At 43.9% G+C, this 24,092-nt stretch overlaps 1 protein-coding gene and 1 non-coding gene across 2 annotated transcripts in view; one reads left to right on the forward strand and one right to left on the reverse strand.

The window, feature by feature from the left end:
• The window catches only part of LOC137350408 (histone H2A-like), a 163,331-nt gene that overhangs the window by 116,002 nt on the left and 23,237 nt on the right, over positions 1–24,092 (reverse strand). The window lies entirely within an intron of this gene.
• trnas-gcu (transfer RNA serine (anticodon GCU)) lies at positions 16,815–16,896 on the forward strand. Its single transcript has one exon. It is a non-coding gene; the product is annotated as a tRNA-Ser (tRNA).

A 24,092-nucleotide genomic window follows, 5' to 3' on the forward strand; every position in this document is an offset into this window, starting at 1 on the left:
TCTTCATTCCTTCATACATCCCTCTAGCATCCCCGGATTCATCAGCAGAGTTTTAACCAGTATTGATTGGTGCAGTGCCGAGCAGTCTGCAGAGACTTGTTTCTGGCAGCTCTGAGAGCATTTAGATGTTGTTTGCTGGGGACTTGTTTGTAGTTCATGAGGGCTCTCCTCTTAGTTACAGTAACTGACTCCATTTCAGTCCAATAAGCCTCAAACCAGTCAGCATTCCTCCCATCTCTTTTCCTATACACAGTGAGTGCAGAGTTATAGATGGTGGTGTGCTGATGATTCCACTTTGACACTGCACTGAGGCCTTGAGCATTGTTGTCTGAAAGAGCCTGATCGAGGATGTTGAGGAACTCCTGGGTCCTTTCTGGGTCAGTGGTTCGGCAAGTGTTGATCAGAAGACGAGCTTTCATCATGGATGGATGAAGCTTCCTTGGCTGAAGCCTGACCTTGTTACCCACCAGGGAGTGGTCAGTGTCACAGTCAGCGCTGTGATAGCTGCGAGTGATGAGGACACTGCTGAGGGTGTTATGTCTGGTGAAGATAAGGTCTAGCTGGTGCCAATGGCATGATCTCGGATGTCTCCAGGACACCTTGTAGCACAGCTTGACCTGGAAGTAGCTGTTCATCACACAGAATCCATGGTGACAGCATAGCTCCAGCAACCTCTGTCCATTTTTGTTCATCTTGCCAATCCCCTGGTGCTCTATGCACATTGGCAAAGCTGTGTAGTCAGTACCCAAGCTTGTGTTGACGTCTCCTAGAAGGTACAGTCCCTCAGTGCTGGGAATTCTACTGATGGCAGTGTCAAGTGTCACATAGAATTGATCCTTGACATCTGGGGTGGAGGTGAGTGTCGGGACATAGATGCACATGAGATTAACTGGGCCCACACTTGTTGACAAGTGAAGAGTAAGAAGTCTCTCTGAGCCTACTGTGGGTGGTTCACTCATCTGAAGTGGCGTGTATTTTACTGTGAAACCCACTCCATGCTCACGAGTTGCCTCTTGGGCTTTCCCCTGCCAGAAGAAGGTGTAGTGTTTCTCTTTGAGGGATCCACTTTGAACGAGTCTAGTTTCTTGCAGCACAGCAATGTCCACATTGAGCCTTGTGAGTTCCTTGTCGATCACAGCTGTCTTGTGTGTGTCATCAACCTGCAGAAGGTTGTCGGTAAGGCCAGGACACATGGTCCTTACATTCCAGCTTGTGATGCGAAGGACTGGTGTCTTCTTTGTTGAGTTTGTTTTTCTTGGTGCATAGATTATCGATCCGCCTGTTGAGAGATGACTCTCTCAGCTCCAAGCACCCATTGAAGCAAGCAGGTCGTGGCTTCACAGCACCTAACTGACTGGGGGCTGCCCAGCTTGGAGTGAATGGTAGCTATCCAATGAGACACTAAGAGCTCTCCCACTGTCCGAAGTAACCCCTGCCGCTCATACTCTACACCAATTGAATGAGAGCTTATAATCAGTAACTGTTTATTCCCGGGTTGTGCTCATGTTTAACCACGAAGCTGGTGTGTCCTCTCTAGGGCACAGGCCTGGGCAAACAGTATGGAGACCCTGAGCATCAGGACCCCCTCTCAGCATTGCTCGTATTGTCCAAAGGAAAGGAAAAACCAGTACTGTTTGTTACCAGTTCTGCTGTAGGAGATGCTGGAAAACTGCCTGATAAGTCACAGGTAACCGCCTCCAGGACTCCACTCCGGATTTACTGTCCAGGTTTACTGCCTCAGCCTTCTTATTTATTTATTTAGAGATACAGTACTGAAACAGGTCCTTCCAGCCCACCGAGTCTGTACCGACCATCAACCACCCATTTATACTAATCCTACATTAATCCCATATTCCTACCACATCCCCTCAATTCCCCTACCACCTACCTACATTAGGGGCAATTTACAATGGCCAATTTACCTATCAACCTGCAAGTCTTTGGCTGTGGGAGGAAACCAGAGCACCCGGCAGAAACCCACGCAGTCACAGGGAGAACTTGTAAACTCTGCACAGGCAGTACCCAGAATCGAACGCGGGTGACCAGAGGTGTGAGGCTGCGGTGCTAACCACTGCGCCACTGTGTCTTCTCGAGACACCCCTTGAGAAGTGAGACTTTTTGCCCAGAGATGGGGCTCTGTTTCTTGGCATCAGGATGGAACCACACACCAGTGGGCCTGTATGACATGCACAAGGATATCACACACTGCCCCATCTCTGGTCCAGATCAGAGTCAGACACTGAACAGATTGCAACCCACAAGGACATCACAACCTTCCCGCTCTCTGGGACAGGTCAGTGTGATACACCAAACAAACAGCACCCCACAGGGACCTCATAAATGCCACGTCCCTGTGACAGATCAAGGTCAGACACTGCAAATATTGCAACCACAGGAACATCACAAATTGCCCCATCCCTCGGACAGCTCGGGGTCTGACATTGAACATATTGCAACAACAAGGACATTACTGTATAACTCCCTCCATTCTGAAAAACAAGCATTCACCCTACTTTTTACCCTGCAGCCAATTTTGGATCCACACTGCCACTGCCCCTTTAATCCCATCTGCTTGAATTTTGTTAGCAAGTCAAAGAGAGATGCAAAACTGAAACAGGCCCTACCGCCCACTGAGTCTGTGCTGACCAACCACCACCCATTTATAGTAATCCTACACCATAATCCCATATTCCCTACCACATCCCCACCATTCTCTTACCTACACTAGGAGCAATTTACAACAGCCAATTTACCTATCAACCTGCAGTCTTTGCTTGTGGGAGGAAACCGGAGCACCCAGCAGAAACACACACAGTCACAGGGAGAACTTGCAAACTCTGCACAGGCAGTACCCAGAACTGAACCTGGGTTGCGAGAGCTGTGAGGTTGCAGTGCCAACCACTGTGCCATTGTGCTGCCCCAAGTCTAGTTTGTGGTATCTTTTCAAACACAATTTTGATGTCCAGACACGTACCATCAACCTCACCACCCTCGTCAACTCTCTCTGAAACTTCATCAAAGAAATTAATTTATTAATTATTTCAGACACAATCTTCTGTGAACCAATCTGTTCTGGCTGTCATTTATTAGCCCATGTTCTACCAAGTGACAGTTAATTTCCTCCTGGATAATTGTCTCTAAAAGTTTCCCCACCACCGACATTAGACTAATTGGTCTGTAGTTCCTGGGTTTATCTCTCTTTTTAAACAGGGCTGTAATATTCACAACCCTTGCAGACTTATCTTTTAATTCTGGAAAGTCTATTGCAGACAATCACTTTGGGCATGACTTTAACCAATTAAAGCAACAGGATACTTGATTAATAAGTCCAGAACTTTTACTGAGAGTAAAATAGTACTTAATAATTGAAAGTAAAATTATACTTAACAAACTTGGGGAATATAACTTTACAGCTCTGGGGACTGGTCGAGCTTGGTCTCAGAGCGTCACGGTCCTCTTTGTCCAGCCTAGATCCCTCATCAGGTGGAGAACTTGGTTGATGATCTGAGTCTTTACCCCTGAGATCTTCTAGTGTTCCTGCACACTGAAACCTTACAAGATCCCTACTTTTAACCCCTGGATGGCCATCACACCACCATGTAAAATAATAATTGGTCTTAGCTGTTGCTAGGTACATTTAATTAGTTCTTAATAATGTCTTCCACTAACAGTCACCTGTCCTCAGAATCTCAGACATGAGTACAATGGAGTGGTTTCACACTGTCTCCCAATCTGATCTGAAACAAGTTTCCTGTTCATTAAATCTAGACTCTTGAAGGTCACGATGTACCATACCATGGGTTTTATCAGGGGTCCGAGAAAGGTCCATTGTTTGAATACATTTAGCTGAAACTGTCCTTTCCCACAAAGACACAGAAACTCACAGTAATTAGATTGAACTAACTTTAAATGAAAACCCATTCTCTCTAAAATGTTTATTGATTCATTAATTATAACTCAATCAAGGTTCATTACTTTTACAATCATCTGTTTCAGGATGGGTAGCTACTCATTAATTATACAGGATATAAACATTAGTACTGAACACAAAATGGTTCCTTTGGTCATGTGTTCATTATAAAATGGCTTTCTTAACGTTGTTAGTTATGACAATGGATACATGATAAAAATGGTCAAGTTAAACTGAGATCGAACTACCCAAGCTTACCTCCATCCTCCAGTCCTCTGGCATCATTCCGATATTTAAGGAGGATTGAAAGATTGTGGTTCGAGTCTCTGCTATTTCCACCCTGACTTCCCTCAGCAACCCAGGATGCAGCCCATCCAGACCGGGTGACCTGTGGACAGGTGTGAGCACTGCTAACCTTGTAATTGTCTCCTCTTTATCTATTTTCATCCCCTCCAAATTCTCCACTTCCTCCTCCTTTACTGTGACATTTGCAGCACCCGTTTGTTTTGTGATGACAGATGAAATGTACTTAATTAGTAACTCAGCCACACCCTCTGCCTCCACAGGATCTCCTAATTGACCCACCCTTTCATTGACTGTCCATATGTTGGTAAAAGTCTTCAGTGTTCCCAGTTATGTGACCTGCTAATCTTTTCTCATACATTCTCTTGCTGATCTCATTTCCTTTTTCAGCTCTCCTCTGTACTTTCTGTATTCTGCTTGTTTCTCTACTGCACATGAATCCTCACATGATTTCTCAGTGAATGGTTTTTGAACTATTTTGTAAAAGGATTTAGTTTTGTAAATTTCTCCCTAGCTCCCCTCATGGTCAGGCAGAAAGTTTAACTGTTGTGTTTTCAAACAGCAACAGCTTTATTTGAAAAGCCATTATGACAGGATTCCGGGTTTTAATCCAGTCACAAATCTGGTTCTGATGTCTTGTGGCTCCAGCTGTCACATGACCTGTCAGAGGATGACCTCATAATTGACCCAGTCATGGAGCTGTGGGTTGATGTTTCAATTGCTTCAAAATAATTTTCCAGAAGGACAATCAAAATGAATCAATATATAAAAGGTAGATTTTGTGAATTTGTGCTCCCAGTGGAAATTCCTGCAGAGTCTGCTGGTTTTCATATCCCCAATTCCCCACAGGAAGCTCTGTGTCGGAATCTGTATTCATTACAGCAACAAAGTACAGAATCATTTCATGGGAGACCCCAGTGTGAATTGTAGACAGGTGGGTCAGTTTTAACTTTCAAAGTAACACAGAAGCAAATACTGCTGATACTGGAAATCTGAAATAAAAACAGAAAATGCTGGAAATACTCAGCAGGTCTGGCAGCATCTGTGGAGAGAGAGACAGAGTTAACGTTTCAGATCTGTGACCTTTCATCAGAACTGAGCTGAAATTGTCTGAGGGACTGCAATTGTGGAATCAATTTCAGGGTCAAAGATATTGTACTTGGTAAGGATAAGAAGATGGAGATTATTAAGGATAGTGCAAAAATACAGATGCTTTTACATTATTTTAATCAAAATTGATTTAAACTTTGTGCTCATGAATCCTATCTTTTGATCACAATGACACTGATAACAATGGAAAAAGCAAGACTTGCATTTCACGACCACAGGACATTGCAAACCCTTTTACAGCCAATGAAGGAAGGACTTTTCAAGTGTAGTCACTCAACAGTACAATAGAGTACCCTACAATAAAGATGTATAAGATTCTCACCACACAACTGCCAGACAATGACCATCCCAAACAAGAGAGAATCTAACCATCTCCCTTTGATATTCAATGGCATTACCATCGCTGAATCCCCCACTCTCAACAACCTGGGGGTTACCATTGAGCAGAAACTGAACTGCAGTAGCCACATAAATATTATGGCTACAAGAGCAGGTCAGAGACTAGGAATCCTGCGGCAAGTAACTCACCTCCTGACTCCCCAAAGCCTGTATGATGGAATACTCTCCACTTGTCTGGCTGGGTGCAGCTCCAACAATACTCAAGAAACTCAACAGGACAAAGCAGCCCGCTTGATTGGCACCCCATTTACAACATTCATGCCCTCCATCACTGGCACACAGTGGCAGCAGTGTGTACCATCCACAAGATGCACTGCAGCAATGTGCCAAGGCTCCTGAGACAGCCCCTTCCAAACCCGCGACCTTTATCACCTAGAAGGACAAGGGCAGCAGATGCATGGGAACACCACAACCTGCAAGTTCCCCTCCAAGCCACACACCATCCTGAATTGTAACTGTATCACCGTTCCTTCACTGTTGCTGGGTCAAAATCCTGGAACTCTCTTCATAACAGCAGCACATGGACTGCAGTGGTTCAAGAAGGCAGCTCAGCACCACCTTCTCAAGGCACTTAGGGATGGATAATAAATGCTGGCCTAGCCAGCGACACCCACCTCCCATGAATGAATTAAAAAAATGATAATATCCTGTAATCCTCCAAAGTAGAAAATACAGATGGAAATGAAAAATAATAAAACAGTCAGCATGGATTTCATAAAGAAAGACTTGATGAACCTTATCTTTGAAAAATCAACAGCAAGAGTAATATAGCAGATGTAGAAGAGTTTAAGTTAATAAAGCCTCATCCATTTATGTGCTTGAACCATCAAATTGTGGGTTAACAAACAAACATACTAACTGACAGAGCTGCATGTTGTGCTTTCTAAATTACCCTAAAGTAGGGTGTTAATGAGTTAAAGCTTCAGGTTGCTGCAACCAGAATAGCCATTGTCCACTATCAGTTTTACTGTTATAAATAAAGATGGAACATTCATTGTGAATCTATAGAAACAGTCTGGTCCTGCACACTGCAGACACATCCACGTCATCACCAACCAGCTCTCCTATAATTGGTGCAGTTATTTGACTTTGCCCCATTAGCTCCATGGAATTACTTTTAAAAGATTTTAAATTACAAGCAGTTTTGTTAATGTTCAGCCTTTGAGAAGAAATCATTCCCTGGCCACAGTGGAGACAGCATTGAATATAAAACAGTAGACTACCAGGTAACACAGTGAAAGCTGATCAGCTAATCTATAATTACTTACATTTCTTAATTTTGCTCTTGCTATTTGGTTTTTCATCATTTTCAGCTCCTGACTGTGGATATTATTGTGATTAAATGTGAAAAGATGCACTGTGTCTCAGCCCCGGTATATTGGCTCTTTCTCTGTACAGTGCTGTATACACTCAGATACTGACAGTGTCTCTCCCTCCCTCAACTTTCCAGCCCTGACGGTGCAGAAAGCGCTGCTCAAAGTTACACATTCTGACTGTTTGCAGTTGATTAGTGAGAGATTATTAACGTATCCTTCTGCAGCGCTGCCTCGGTTAATAACAGCAGATCGAAGTCACATTTCAGATACAGAAACAGATGCATCAATTATTCACTCTTTCCCAGAGTGAGTGAGGCCGGGACAAGCAGCAACATTCCGGCCCCACACTCTGCAATTACCCAGCACCAGTGGAAAGCAGTGAATACAGATTCAATCAGTGGGTTAATGTCCATTACAGGGATGCAAGATTCCACGACCCAGGACAAACATCCCCATACACCGAGAACAAGCTCAGGAAAACCCGGGGGAGTTAATATCCCAGTCACTGAGCATTCCAGCAACATTGAACAAGTTCCTGAACTGAGTGAACCTTTCAAAGTACAGAAGTGAGGACGAGGTCAAAAAGGTCTGAACAGTTGAGGTGACTGAGCGGTTTCAGCTTCTCTGTTCAGGTTGCAGCTTTCACTGGAGGCATGTGTTTAAATCCCACTTCTGACAACTTGATTTTCAGTTACTTTGCAGAGCTTCCTTGAAGGTTTGAGGTAGAGTAAATACTGAGGAACTGTTTCTAACTGCTGAAAGGTCAATAACCGAAGGTTATAGATTTAAGGTGACTCACAAAACCAGAAGGAACATGAGGAAAAATCGATTTCTGCAACATGTGGTTAGGATTTCAGTTATGTGGATAGATTGGAGAAGCTGGGGTTGTTCTCTTTAGAGAGGAGATTTGATAGAGGTGTTCACAATCATGAGGGGTCGTGACAGACCCGATAGAAATTGTTGGTAGAAGGATTGAGACTCAGGTAAAAGCTGTGGCTCAGTTGGTCACACTCACCTCTAAATCACAAGCTTCTGGGTTCAGATTTCACAGCTGACACTCCAGTGCAGCACTGAGGGTGTTGAAGGTGCTGCCTTTCAGGTGTGATGTTAAACCAAGACCTGGTCTGCATGTTTGTGTGAATGTAAAAGATCCCATGCTGCAATGTCAAACAAGTGAAGAGCAATTCTCCCTGGTGTTGTGATCAATATTTGCCCCTCAATCAGATCAGTTGGTCATTATCACATTGCTGTTTGTGGGTATTAGCTGCTGCATTTCTGACATTACATCAGTGATTACACTTCAAAAGTATTTCATTGTCTGCAAAGTGCTTTGATATGTCCAGTGGTCTTGAAAGGTGCTATATAAATGCAAGTCTTTTCTTTCTTTATCACAACACATTGCTGTGTAAACAATGGTTCTTCATGTCACCTCTGGTTCTTCTGCCAATCACCTGATATCTGTGTCCTCTGCTTACTGACCCTTTTACCACTGGAAACAGTTTCTCCTGATTTAAACTATTGAAGAACTTCATGACTTTGAACAAATGTGTCAAATCTTTTCTGAATTTTCTCTGCTGCAAGGAGAACAACCCCAGCTTCTCCAATCTCTCCACATAACTGAAATCCCTCACCCTGCTACCATTGTGGTAAATCTCTTTTTTATTCTTTCATGGGATGTGGGCACTGCTGACACAATGTGATTCCTGTCAATGGAGCGGCCCGCTGACATCTTGCCAGGATTAAGTGGCACATGCGTAGGATGATGTCATTGCGCAGCGCCAACATCATCGCATATCCGCGCTTGGTCCATCTTCGCACATGTGCGCTAAAACGTCATCAGGTATCCAGCCCCTCACTCAGCTGGAGGAAGCGGCTGAATAGGAGACTTTGAGGCTGGAGCTCTCCCCCGTCGGCAACTCGCTCCAGGCCTCGACGCTTCCTCCCCTCAGCCGCTCGCTGTACACCTCGATGCTCCCCTGGACAATTGTTCCCCACTCGCGTCATCCAGCTCTATGGCCGCTTGCTCTCTGCCCCCCAACCCCCGCTCCAGCCGCCAGCTCTAGGCCATGCCACTTCCCTCCTCTAGGCCACTCACTACTCACTCCTACGTCACACTTTGCAGCCCACCTTGCTTCTTCGGGCGGCGCATGGAGACTGGACAAACGTGGGAGCAAGTGGCCGAGAGAAGGGAAGCAGCGCAGCCTAGAGCTAGTGGCTGGAGGGGAGGGGGGGTGGGGAGTGAGCGAACGACTGGAGAATGGGGTGACATGATCGGGAGACAATCGGCCAGGGAAGTAGGGGGGGAGCAGCGAGGTCTGGAGCGAGCGACTATGGAGGGTGGAAGCGGCCGGTGCAAAGCAGGGGGAGAAAGTGAGTTGTGCCACCTAGTGGTTGCGTTGTCAGCAAACGCAGCCTTTATTGTCCATCCTTAATTGCCCTTGAGAAGGTGGTGGTGAGCTGCCTTTTTGGAGCTGCTGCAGTCCATGTGTTGTACGTAAACCCACAGTGCTGTTAGGAAGGGAGTTCCAAGATTTTGATCCAGTGACAGTGAAGGAATGGTGATATAGTTCCCAGTCAGGACAGTGTGTAACTTGGAGGGGAGCTTGCAGATGGTGGTGTTCCCATTCATCCAATGTCCTTCTAGGTGGTCGAGGTTGGGGGTTTGGAAGGTGCTGTCGAAGGAGGCTTGGTGAGTTGCTGCAGTGCATCTTGTAGATGGTACACACTGCTGCCACTGTTCACTGGTGGTGCAGGAAGTGAATATTTAAAGTAGTGGATGGAGTGCTGATCAAGTGATCTGCTTTGTCCTGGATGGTGTTGAGTTTCTTTGGTGTTGTTGGAGCTCCACTCATCCAGGCAAGTGGGGAGTATTACATCACACTCCTGACTTGTGCCTTGTAGATGGTGGACAGGAGGTGAGTTACTTGCAGCAGAATTCCCAGCTTCTGACCTGCTCTTGTAGCTACGGTATTTGTATGACTGATCCAATTCAGTTTCTGCTCATTGGTAACCCCCCGGATGTTGATTGTGAAGGATTCAGCAATGGTAATGTCATTGACTGTCAAGGGGAGATGGTTAGATTCACTCTTGTTGGAAATGGTCATTGCCTGGCATTTTTGTGGCGTGCATGTTACTTGCCACTTATCAGTCCAAGCCCAATCTTGCCCAGGTCTCTCTACATGTGGACACGGACTGCTTCTGTATCTGAGGAGTTACTAATGCAACTGAACATTTTGCAATCATCAGTGAACATTTCCACTTCTGACCTTATGATGGAAGGAAGTTTATTGATTCTAGACAGATACATGAATGGGCAGGAAGAAAAGAGATACAGACCCTTAGAAAATAGGCGACATGTTTAGATAGAGGATCTGGATCGGCGCAGGCTTGGAGGGCCGAAGGGCCTGTTCCTGTGCTGTAATTTTCTTTGTTCTTTGTTTGTTCTTTGATGAAGCAACTGAAGACGGTTGGGGCCGAGGACACTACCCTGAGGAACTCCTGAGCGATGTCTGGTACTGAGATGATTGGCCACCAACAACCAGCACCATATTCCTTTGCGCAAGGTATGACTCCAACCAGTGGAGATTTTTCTCCTTGATTGCCATTGACTTCAATTTTGCAAGGGCTCCTTGATGCCCTAGGCAAGAGCAGTCACTGTCACCTCACCTCACCTCCTGAATTCAGCTCTTCTGTCCATATTTGGGCCAAGGCCATAATGAGGTCAGGAACTAAGTGGCCCTGGCGGAACCCAAAATGAGCATTGGTGAGTAGGTTATGGCTGTGTAAGTGCTTCTTGATAGCACTGTCAACGACACCTTCCATCACTTTACTGATGATCAAGAGGAGGCTGATCGGGCAGGAATTGACCGGGTTGGATTTGTCCTGCCTTTTGTATACAGAACATACCTGGGCAATTTTCCACATTGCTGGGTAGATGCCAGTGTTGTAGCTTGGCGGGCGGTGTGGCTAGTTCTGGAGCACAAGTCTTCAGCACTGCAGCCAGGATGTTGTCAGTATCCAGAGCCTTCAGCCATTTCTTGATATCATGTGGAGTGAAGTGGATTTAGCTGAAGATTGGCACCTGTGATGCTGGGGACCTCAGGAGGAGGCCGAGATTGATCATCTACTTGGCACTTCTGGCTGAAGATGGTTGCAAATGATTCAACCTTGTATTTTGCACTGATATACTGGTCTCCCTTATCATTAAGGATGGGGATATTTGTGGAGCCTCGTCCTCCTGCTAATTGTTTAATTATCCACCACCATTCAGGACTGGATGTGGCAGGACTGCAGAGCTTTGATCTGATCTGTTGGTTGTGAGATCACTCAGCTCTGTCTATTGCATGCTGCTTCCGCTATATGACATGCAAGTAATCCTGTGTTGTCGCTTCACTCATTTTTAGGTCTGCTTGGTGCTGTTCCTGACATGCCCTCCTGCACACTTCATTGAACCACTATTGCTCCCTTGGCTTGATGGTAATGGTAGAGTGAGGGATATGCCAGGCCATGAGGTAACATATTGTGTTTAAATACAATTCTGCTGCTGCTGATGACCCACAGTGCCTCATGGATGTCCAGTTTTGAGCTGCCAGATCTGTTCATTTCTTCCCTCAGATATAATTGAAAAAAAAATTCTGAAGAAATGCATGAACTAAATAAAAAGGAGAGAGAAATAAATACTGACAAAATGGATGGCAGAATTTGGAAGGTAAAAAGATTTCAGTTTTATTATTGATGAGTGAGAGGAATATATCACACTTTGGGGCTTCTGGAAGTGGATTTACTGATAATCTGGGGAATTGATAGGAAACTGCTTCAGCGTTGGTGGAACAAATTCCCGCCCTTGGGGTGGAGCCAACAGCTGCATCCGTCCAATAACAGACAGAGTAGAAGTACTGCATCAGGCCTTGTTAACTCAGTTGGTAGAGCATGGGACTTTTAATCTCAGGGTCTTGGATTTGAGACCCTTGTTGTGTGGTTGTTCTTCCCTTTTTCAGTCTTCATCAGCAGAGAGTTCAAGGAGTGTTTGAAATTAAATTCAACAACATCACCAGATTTCAACTACTCCCATCCCGCCCCCTCCCAGTGTAGTTGACAGGACTCTCAACCTCTGTCTTCCCCCTTCCCCTCCCTCCCAGATCTGCGACAGGGTTCCCCTTGTCCTCACTTTCCACCCCACCTGCCTCCACATCTAAAGGATCATCCTCCACCATTTCCGCCACCTCCAGCGTGATGCCACCACCAAACGCATCCTCCCCTCCCCTGTCAGCATTCCGAAGGGATTGTTCCCTCCGCGACACCCTGGTCCACTCCTCCATTACCCCCAATACCTCGTCCCCTTCCCAAGGCACCTTCCCATGCAATCGCAGGAGATATAATACCTGCCCTTTTCCCTCCTCTCTGCTCATTATCTAAAGCCCCAAACACTCCTTTCAGGTGAAGCAGCGATTTACTTGTACTTCTTTCAATTATGTATACTGTATTCACTGCTCACAATGCGTTCTCCTCTAAACTGGGGAGACCAAACGCAGATTAGATGGAACACCTCTGCTCAGGCCGAAAGCATGATCCTGAGCTTCGGGTTGCTTGCCATTTCAACACTCTCCCCTGCTCTCATGTCAACATTTCTGTCTTTGGCCTGTTCCAGTGTTCCAGTGAAAATCAACCCAAGCTCGAGGAGCAGCACCTGACCTTTTGATTCGGCACTCTACAGCCTTGTGAATTGAACATTGTGTTCAATAACATCAGAGCATGACTGGTGTCAGGCAACCACAAGCATTAACACACTCTTTGCCTTTGTCCCAGGACAGCTTTGTTATTTAATCTCTCCTTCCCTCTGCACTATCAAACACTTTGTTCTCTCCCACATGCCCCTCCCCGTCACTTGTTTAAAACCTAATTCTTTTCTAACCCGTCTCAGTTCTGATGAAACGTTAACTCTGTTTCTCTCACCACAGATGCTGCCAGAGCTATTGAGTATTTACAGCACTTTTTGTTTTTATTTCAGATTTCCAGCATCTGCAGTATTTTAATTTTATTGTGTCAGAAAGTCTTTCCTTGATTCAGGACTCTTACCTCTCTCCAGAATCTCTCTGCTAAAGATTGAACTTTATCTCATTTCACTCACAGCTCAGGGTCAGTGTGGCACAGAGGGACTTCTGGCTGTGTCCCACTTCACAATCCCTCAGTACTGAGAAAACAATGGGGAATATTACTCACATGTTGTGTTCTGTAACTTTTTACAAACACTTTAATGTCTATATTGTCTTCCAAAGCAGTGACAGAATGGTGGCTTTAGTGTGTTGTTGAAATAGCTTTGTTGAGTTCGTGCTGTACTAACAGTTAAACAGTTCTTGGTTCAATCCCAGGTTTTGGCACTTTCAACCTCTCCTGTGTCTTTTTCTTTGGCTCCAATTGTCAAGCTGCATGATTTACTCTGAAATTAGCACCAGAGAACCAAGGCACCAGCGAGCATGAGGAGCTGAAATTAGCACAGATCAAATCCACTTAATATTTCTGACTGAAGATGGTTGCAAATGCTTCAGCTTCATCTTTTGCACTGACGTGCTCAGCACCACCATCATTGAGGATGTGAATGTTTTTGGAGCCTCCTCATCTTGTTAGTTATTTAATTATCCACCACCATTCACGACTGGATGTGGCAGGACTGTGGAGCTGTGATCTGATCCTGAGGGAGATATCCGTGTGTGGAGTGGCGGGATGTATGGAGAGTGATCCTGAAGAGGGTGTCCGAGCCTGGAGTGGAAGCTTTCCGTGGAGGTACAGGAGTAGGTCATTCAGCCCCAGTGTTTTATAAAGGTTTAGCATAACTTATTTGCTTTTACTCTATGCCTCTATTAATAAAGCCAAGTGTCCTGTTTGCTCTTAGCAACCTTTTCAAACCTTGATCAAAAAAGATTGGTGTACATTGTCTCATTCTTCCTCCCAAACTGGATCACTTCACAAGTCTCTGTGTAAAATTTTATCTGTTGTGTGAAAGCCCATTTTACCAGTGTGTTTAAGTTCCTCTGAAGTGTGTTACTGTCACTGGCATAGGATGAAATTCACGAGCATTCTTTGATGCTATCTCCGTGGAAAGAGCAATCTTACACACTAGCTCAAATTGGGATTTTGTGTGTTTAGTATCTTTCCTCATCCACCAATATAAGCACAAATCTGTCTCATAATGTACGGTCTAAGAATGTGCCAATGTTGCAATGTGGTGATAAATTCTTCAGTGTCACAATGTACTCACCAACTGTTTCACTACTTTTCTGATTTCTGGATCCAAGTTTGTAGCTTTCCGCGATCTCTAGTGGCTTAGGGTTGAGCCTCACTTCAACGAAGAAACGGAAAATTATGATTTAAAGATTACACTGTCAATCATTCACATCTCTGTCTTCTCCTGAACTTCGAGTTCAAATTTGTTTGTGAAGTTGATTCACACGTTAAGACAGCACAGTCTTTGTCTTTGTGAAGGAAGTGATTTGGGAATGGCTGGTTGAAACTGTCCCTTCTTGCACAGAAATTCAGTGCAAATACTTGATCACTCACAATTTCCTTAAGAGAAATGTGTTCACAATCGCATTCGACACAGAAACGGCCTCAGCATTAATCTCACTGAAGCAGAATGTGACCGTGTTGTTTGTTTCAGAATGTTGTTGCTGTTATTTGTCGCTTTTAACCAAGACTGGGAGACAGGGCAAGGTTGATCCGAGGTTGGAATATATTATCATTCAGGAGCAAGAAAAATCAAAAGGAACAAAATAAGAAAACCCAGTCTCCGGATTTGAGAATCTGTAGATCCGCTTTGGGAAAGTGAATCAGAGCAGAATGAAGGGTGAACTGTCCAGAAGAGATGAAGACACAGCTCAGTCAATACGTTCCCCTGGTTTATGATGCTGGAACATTCCTCACACAGAAATGATTCAACCCAATGACAAACATTCTTCCAGCTGATAATTTATGCTACTGATTTAAGGACTGTCTCATGTGGTTACCGAGTGACGACGAGAAGATATTAAACTTTGTTCTATTCAATCTAGCTGTGATAAAGTTTGAATTTTTCTCCCTTTTATAAACAGTATTTGAAGGGTCTCGGTAACAATGTTCAGTGTTGATGAGAGTGGGGTCTGGGTGAGAAGCTGCTGAGTGTGACAGGGTCAGGACTGGATGCAGGAAGTTCTCTGACAGTCTCCCTCTATCTCTCTAATGGGTTTGAGTTGATTTACGACTGGTAGCTTTTATTTTACTTTTCTTATTTAGAGATATAGCCCCTTCGGCCCACCGAGTCTGTGCCAACCAGCAACCACCCATTTATACAAATCCTACATTAATCCCATATTCTCTACCACATCCCCACCATTCTCCTACCACGTACCTACACTAGGGACAATTTACAATGGCCAATTTACCTATCAATTTACCTGCAAGTCTTTTGGAGGTGGGAGGAAACCAGAGCACCCGGCGGAAACCCACACAGACATAGGGAGAACTTGCAAACTCCACACAGGCAGTACCCAGAACTGAATCCTGGTCGCTGGAGCTGTGAGGCTGCGGTGCTAACCATTGCGCCACTGTGCTGCTGTTGGTGTTTTGATAAATGAAGGAAGTTCCCTCCACCCATTTTTTTTGGACAGACAGTGTGGTATAAGGATGTCTCGGGTTAATGCTGAAGATAGTGGGATCAACCCCTCCCACTGTCAGAGTGATGATGGAACAGTCACATGAGATGAAGTTTGGGAGAAGAGAGAGCAGCACCAAGGATGCTAGCTTAGCAGGCTTGATGAGTGTGTATGGAGTATTGTGCAAATTAGAAAAGAGTTCTTAGTTCTTTCAGCAGGAACTGTGTCCAGAAAATATCGAGAAACTCACAATTTTATTATTCAGGAGTCGGAACACAGATATTAATTCCAAGTGACAGTTCTGGGACCAATTAACAAAAAAAGTAGAGAATAATATTGCTCACTGATTGAAATCCCCTAGTGAGGAGACAGTTAAACAGGTGATCTTTTGGGGCATCCTTCGATCCAAGGTTTCAGCAACATTTAATCTCCCTTTTTGGTGAAATTCTCTGTTATTTGCAACTTTTTTTTATCAGCTTTGATGGGCGAGTGAAAAAACTGAAAAGATTGAACAGTTCCATCCTTTCTTTTCTTCCTTCTTCTCTTCTTTCCATCAGTTTCTCTTTTCTGTCCCAGATCAATATAATGATGAGAATCCCAATTTAATCTGCTGTTTCTGGTGTTTTATCCATTCCAATCAAAATTTCAACATTCCAATCAAATCTATTTGTTATTCCACAGTGTCTCTCCATGTGTTTTATTCTGTTGTATTCTCTCACAGTCTGTTTGATGATCAATGTTTCATCTCACTCTCTGTTCTGGTGAAGATCAGAAGCAGTGATATCTGTTTACACCACCCGACAAGTCGGCCTGATGCTGTGCCTCGCTGATCATGTGGGGTTAAAGCAATTCTTCCAGTCAGTTAGTTCAGTTTTCATTTCATGAGAAATTCGGTCATCATGACTTCGTCAGTGACCTAATAGTTCAGGTGTCTGAGTGATGTTAATCATGATGTGATGAAATGATTGTATGTTCCAGTCTTTCCGTGGTGGGTTTTCACACTGAGTAGAAACGTGTTGGACATGGTCTGGAAATGTTTCACACTGCTCCATTCCCAACTTCATTTACTTACAGAAGATATATTTCCATCATTCCACAGCTGGCTGCACAGCCAGAAGCTGTGCTGAAGGTGACAGCTATGTCTTTGCAACTGACAAGGTGGCCGAGAGGTTAAGGCGATGGACTGCTAATTCATTGTGCTTTGCACACGTGGGTTCGAATCCCATCCTTGTCGCTAGTTTATGAGCTGTTTCGTGTATTATTTATGTTGGGTGAGCTTATGTGTAAAGTCAGCCTCGAAACCTGTTCTTGTCAATGTCCAGACAGTGATTCCAGAATTGGTTATACTCTATTGAAATTGAGACAGACAATTGGAATTCTTCACCCAAACTGCACTGGAATGAAGATCAAATAGGGATCACGAAACGGAGCAGGATTTTTCTTCCCCTCCTTCCTTCCATCTTTACTTTCTCTGGATTTGCACCAAGTGAAAGACAAATGGGAAAAGCAAATGGCGAGGGAGCAGATGCAGAAAATTATCCTTTGGCAAGAAATTTATTTTCAAATCTTCTTGATAGATTAAGTGAGTGAGCAATGCTTTGGCAGATGGAGTTTAAAATGAGGGGTCATTTAGTACCTACGATAGATCAGAGTGTTTTTTTGTAAGAGGTGAGATGTTAGAAACGGTTGAGGAGCAGAGACCCGAATACTGAATTAATAAAAGCTCGTGGACTGGTAGAAAATAATGTGAAAAGTGAACAGAATCTGAAGATTGGAACTCATGTTGCAGTGATATAAAGCTCTGTGCTCCTGAAGTAAATGTCCAAGCCCAGATTGTGGGGAATCTGTGGAGAGTGATTTGGTTTTTATTCATTCTTGGGTGTGAGTATCGCTGATAAGGCGAGCATTTATTACCCATTCCTATTGCCGTTGAGAAGGTGGTGGAGAGCTGCCTTCTTGAACTGATGCAGTCCATATGGTGCAGGAACACCCACACTGCCGTTGGGGAGGGAGTTCCAGGATTGTGACCCAACAACAGTGAATAAATGGCGATATTGTTCCAAGTCAGGATGGTGAGTGACTTGGAGGGGAACCTGCAGGTAGTGAGTTCCCATGCATCTGCTGCCCTTGTCCTTCGAGGTGGTAGTGGTCACGAGTTTGGAAGGTGCTGTTGAAGGATACTTGGCGAGTTGCTGCAGTGCATATGGAGATGGTACACACTGCAGCCACTGTGTACTGGTTGTGGAGGGATTGAATGTTTAAGGTGGCGGATTAGGTGCCGATCAAGTGCGCTGCTTTGTCCTGGATGGTGTTGAGCTTCTTGAGTGTTGTTGAGTGGGATGTATTCCATCCCACTCCTGACTTGTGCCTTGGAGATGGTGGACAGGATTTGGGGTGTCAGGAGGTGAGATACTTGCTGCAGAATTTGTAATCTCTGACCTGCGCTTATAGCCACAGCATAGATGTGACTGGTCCAGTTACATTTCTGGTCAAGATGTTGATGGTGGGGGATTTAACGATGATAATGCTTCTGAATATCAAAAGGTAGATTTTCTTTTTCTCTCATTGGAGATGTTCACTGCTGAGCACTTGTGTGGCCAGAAGGTTGCTTGTCACTTATCAGCTCAAGCCTGAATGTTGTTCAGGTCTTGCTGCTTGCAGGCACAGACTGCTTCAGTATTTGAAGAGTTGTGAGTCATCATCTAACATTCCCACTTCTGACTTATGTTGAAGAGAAAGTCGTCAATGAAACAGCTGAGGATGTTTGGGACTACGACACTACCCTGAGAAACTCCTGAGGCAATGTCCTGGGCTGAGACGATTGGCCTCCACTAACCACAACATCTTGCTTTGTGCTAGGTATGACTTCAACAAGTGGAGAGTTTTCCAACTGATTCCCATTGACTTCAATTTTGCTTGGGATCCTTGATGCCACACTCACTCAAGGGTAATTACTCTCACCTCTCCTCTGGAATTCCACTCTTTCGTCTCTGTTTGGACCAAGCAGCAATGAGATCATACGAACAGAAGATCAGAAGAACTAGTAGCAGGAGTAGGCCATTTGGCCCCTTGAGCTTGCTCCGCCATTCAATAGGATCATGGCTGACCTGATCATGACCTCAACCCCACTTTCTTGCCTGCCCACATAACCCTTGGCTCTCTTGTAGATAAAAATCTTGAAGACATTCAATGGCCCAGCCTCCACTGCTCTCTGCGGTAGAGAATTCCAAAGATTAATGACCCTCTGAGAGAAGAAATTCCTTCTTTAATGAAAAACCCCTAAATCTGAAACTGTGTCTCCTAGTTCTAGATTCCACCATGAGAGGAAACATCCTCTCAGCATCTACCCTGTCAAGCCCCCTCAGAATCTCATATGTCTCAATACGTTCTCCTTTCATTTTTCTCAACTCCAATGAGTATCGGTCCAACCTGCTCAACTTTCCTCATAAGACAACACCTTCATCACAGGAATCAATCCAATGAACCTTCTCTGAACTGCCTCCAATGCAAGTATATCCCTCCTTAAATAAGGAGACCAAAACTGTACACAGTACTCTTGGTGTGGTTTCACCAGCACCATGACCATTTGTTGCAAGACTTCTCTACTTTTATACTCCATCCCCCTTGCAATAAAGGGTAACATTCCATTTGCCTTCCTAATTATTTGCTGTACCTGCATGGTAACTTTTTGTGATTCATGTACGAGGACACCCAGATCCTTCTACACCGCAGTATTCTGTAATCTCTCACAATTTAAATAATATTTTCCTTTTCTATTCTTCCTACCAAAGTGGATAACCTCACATTTTCCCACATTCTCCTCGATCTGCCAAATTATTTCCTGGAGCTGAGAGACCCTGGCAGAACCTAAACTGAGCATCGATGATCAGATTATTGCTACATGTGTGGTGCTTGATAGCACTGTTGGTGACATCTTCCATCACTTTGCTGATGATTGATAGTAGACTGATGGGGCGGCAATTGGTCAGATTGGATTTGTCCTGCATTTTTTTTATGGAGAGGGCACACTTGGGCAATTTTCCACATTGTCAAGTAGATGCCCGTGTTGTAGCTCTACTGGAACAGCTTGGCTGAGGGCGCAGCTAGTTCTGGAGCACAAGTCTTCAGTACTAGTGTGGAAGTGAGCAGAAAGGCATGGCACTATGCTTAATGGGAAATATAGCCAAGTTAGGAATAGTAGCTTTGCTGAGCTTTGATTTTAAGTGGCAGAAACCACAATGAAATAGTTAAAAGTAAAGGCAGAGCGTGTGAGACTGTAAAGACTAGCCGACACTGGTAATTGCAAAGACATCTGTTCTTTATGGCCTGATTGTGTGACTCCCTGTGGTTTGGAACAAATGGACTCCTGTGAATCAAATGATGTCCATCCCTGTGTGAGTGATAAGGAGTGCTAGTCCCCTCTTATCTTCGTGAACTGCCACTACTTGATGTAGCTGCAGACTGCACGAAACACTCAGGAATGTACACCTAATAGAGATAGCAGGATGCGCCGCAATTACTTGTCACAAGGTAGAGACAGACTCATGATCCATGTAGGGAGTGAGACTAGAATGATTATTGATGATTCCTATGCTCTTGCTAATTAGCTTGCTTGTCCGCTTTGTTTTATCTTGCTGGTACAAAACAATATTTTATTAGTAACAACTATGTATTGAAAATGGAGTGTATTGTAACCTCAGTAACAGATGTACTGCATGTCACCACGTGGGTGAAGTCGAATTGTATCGCACTGATTGGTTAAACAAGGGGGTGTAGCATGAATCTTAATGTATAAACAGTAGTACCTCTATCAAAAAACTTCACTTACTCCAGTGGACCAGACAGACTCTGGGTGGAGTCAGTGTCGTTGCATTAGAGGAAGTCAGCTGGCTTAATGTGCAAACTAAGAAATTGATTTTATCTACACATCCGACTCGGTATATTTACTGAACCAGACTGAAGGCAAAAAGAACTCAGATTTACACTGGAGCCGGAATGTTGTTAGGGCCCATAGTCTTTGCTGTATCGAGTGCCTTCAGCTGTTTCTTGCCATTATGTGGAGTGAAGCAAATTGGCTGAAAACTGGAAGCTGTGATGCTGGGGACCTCAAGAGGCCGAGATGAATCATCCACTGAGCAATTTCTGACTGAAGATGGTTTCAAATGCTTCAGCTTCCTCTTTTGCACTGACGTGCTCGGCTCCACCAACATTGAGGATAGGGATGTTTTTGGAGCCTCCTCATCTGGTTCGTTATTTAATTGTCCTCCACCTTTCATGACTGGATACTTAGTTTCTCAGGGCAGTGCCCTAGGCCCAACCATCCTCAGCTGTTTCATTGATGGCTTTCTCTTCAACGTAAGTCAGAAGTGGAAATTTTCGCTGATGATTCACAACTCCTCAGATACTGAAGCAGTCTGTGCCTGCAAGCAGCAAGACCTGAACAACATTCAGGCTTGAGCTGATAAGTGACAAGCAACATTCTTTGATCTGATCCTGAGGGAGATATCCATGCGTGGAGTAGCAGGATGTATGGAGAGTGATTCTGAAGAGGGTGTCTGAGCCTGGAGGGAAGAATCTGTGGAGAGTGGTCCTCAAAGGATGTCCGTGTCTGGAGATTTAGGATCTCTGAAGAGGGTCACCAAGCCCATAGTGCTGGGATCTATGGAGAGTGATCCTGAAGTGGGTGTCCGAACCTGGAGGGCAGTATCTGTGGAGCGTGATCCTGACGAGTGTGTGTAAACCTGGAATGGAAGCTTTCTGTGGAGGTACAGGTGGAGGCCATTCATTCCCAGTATTTTATAAAGGTTTAGCATAACTTATATGCTTTTACTCTATGCCTCTATTAATAAAGCCAAGTGTCCTGTTTGCTCTTAGCTACCTTTTCAATCCTTCTAACATTGGTGTACATTGTCTCTCTGCTCCTGCACCCAGTTTAGAACTGTAACGTTTCATTTATATGGCATTCTTCCTTCCAAATTGTATCACTTCACACTTCTCTGTGTAAAATTTCATCTGTTATGTGAAAGCCCATTTTACCATTTTTTTAAAGTTCCCCTGAAGTGTGTTACGATCACTGGCATAGGACAAAATTCCTGAGCATTCTTTGATGCTATCTCCATAGACAGAGCAATCTTATACGCGAGCTCAAATGTAGGATTTTGTGTGTTTAGTATCTTATTTCACCCACCAATATAAGCACAAATATGTCACGGAAATCTTGTTCACTGCAGTCCCTGCTGCTGTTTGCTGCCCATATTTACAGACTTTAATCTCAGCCTCGTCACCATGTTCTCTCATATATTCAGGGGGCATCAGCAGAGAAAATGTTCACCAAGCATGGCAAGTGCAAGGAAATGTTTATTTATGTCATTATGTCATGAACATAATGTACAAATTTTTACATGTGTGAATCATCAAGATGTGTCTTCATAAATGGAACCCCGTCACAATAAACACTGTCACCTTTCAATGTTTAGCAGACAGGTTTGACGGCCTGATGTGTGTGATTCCCATATTAATGTGTTTGCACAAAGTTCGGGGAAAGATGGAGATACGAATAATTTACAGGGAAATCTTTGAAACATATTACCACATCTCTCACTCACAAAGATCTGCAAACACATGGATTCCAAAAGAACCTGAGTACAAAATCACCTAAAATAAACACAGCCAGAGAGACTTGCGATAACCTGTAGCTCAGGGAAAGTACATGATGTTATGGAAGGGATTCTGTTTCTTTTGTTAAAATATTTTTTGAAGAAGTCATAATCAAACTGAATAAATGTAGGACCAGTTCTTTTTCAAGAGGACACCAAAAGAACCAATTTGGCAACTATGTTTACTGTTTGTCACATGATTCAAGTTAAATATAGAACAGAAACCCTGGTAACCGGGAGAAATGTGGTTCGTGAAGTCAGTCATGCCCCTTGAATGGACAACCTTAGCAGCAGCAGCGCAAACCTAAGACAGCAGAAAACTCACAACCTTTGGTTGTAGCAGTCAGTGTGTTTTACCTGCTGGAGTGAGCAGCTGATAAAGTTAGCCTGAAGAATCGTCAAGGAAGGAGAGAAGACCACAACCCAGTTTGTTTTCCAGAAAATCTTTAAAAGACCCTGAGAAGTCCACTGAGTTAATTCATCTTGTCGCATGTCTTTGAAGAAGGCCTGCTAAAATTAATTCTCAATGCCTTCTGAAAAGAACTGTTCTAAAATACCCTAGTGACCTGTCTACGTATACTCGGAAGTTAGACTGTATTCCAGTTTTGGAGCAACATATCTCATCTGATGATTTCTTCAAAAATGAGCAAATAAACAGCCCAAGAGGTTGTTTTTGTCTGTAACAGAGTGCTGAATTTAAAAAAAAATCCCTTTTATTTTTTCAGCTATCCGGTGTGTGTGTGTGTGTGTGTGTGTGTGTGTGTGTGCGTGTGGCTCGAAGACAAAAAAAAGGACTTTAAAAGTTGGTAAAGGTGAAAAAGGAACTTTTAAAATTTCCACCTGTGTGTTTATGCTTTACTTCATGACTAGTTAAAACTTGTTCGACAATAAATGGATAATTTTGTTGTTCATTAAAGAAACCTGGTCAGTGTCTTCTATTCTGGGAAAAATAGAGTACATGATTGACTGTATCAGTATGTGGGAAAAGCTCACATAGATGTTGTGACCTGTGGAGAAGTGGGATGAGAACAAAGAGTGCCCTCCTCTGCCCTTAGTTGTCACAGCACTTGTGATCTGGCTCAGTAGCTTAATTGGTTCGAGTGTTTGTCTAATAATCAAAAAATCTTGGATTCATATCCTTGCTTCAAAAGTTTAGCTATCAATCATTTACATCCATTTTCTTGTGAACTTTAACTTTTCTTATGAATTTCATTCACAAAAGAAAACAGCTCAGTGGTTGCCTTTGTGAAGGATGTGAGTTTGAAATGGCTGTTCCTGCTCGTACAGATGTCCAGTGCTAATATTTCAACGGCAACTCAATCCCCTACAATTTCTTTGAGAGCAATGTGTTTGCAGTTGCATTTAACCTGGAAAACAGCTCAACATTAATCTCACTGAAGGAAAGTGTGACCGTGTTGTATGTTTCAGAGTGTTTGTGCCGTTTTGTGTCTCTTTTAACCAAGACTATAACACGACGCAAAGGGGAGGGTTGATCCGAGGTTTAGAATATATTATCATTCAGGAGCAAGAAAAATCAAAAGGAACAAGATAAGAAAACCCAGTCCACAGATTTGAGAATCTGTAGATCCACTTTGGGAAAGTGAATCAGAGCAGAATGAAGGGTGAACTGTCCGACTGCCCAGAAGAGATGAAGACACAACTCAGTCGGCACGTTTCCCTGGTTTATGATGCTGGAACATTCCTCACACAGAAATTATTCAATCAATATTCATCTGCCGAGTTGGTCTGAGGCTGTGCCTTTCTGATCATGTGG

Source organism: Heterodontus francisci, chromosome 35 (assembly GCF_036365525.1).
Source record: "Heterodontus francisci isolate sHetFra1 chromosome 35, sHetFra1.hap1, whole genome shotgun sequence".
Classification (NCBI taxonomy): domain Eukaryota; kingdom Metazoa; phylum Chordata; class Chondrichthyes; order Heterodontiformes; family Heterodontidae; genus Heterodontus; species Heterodontus francisci.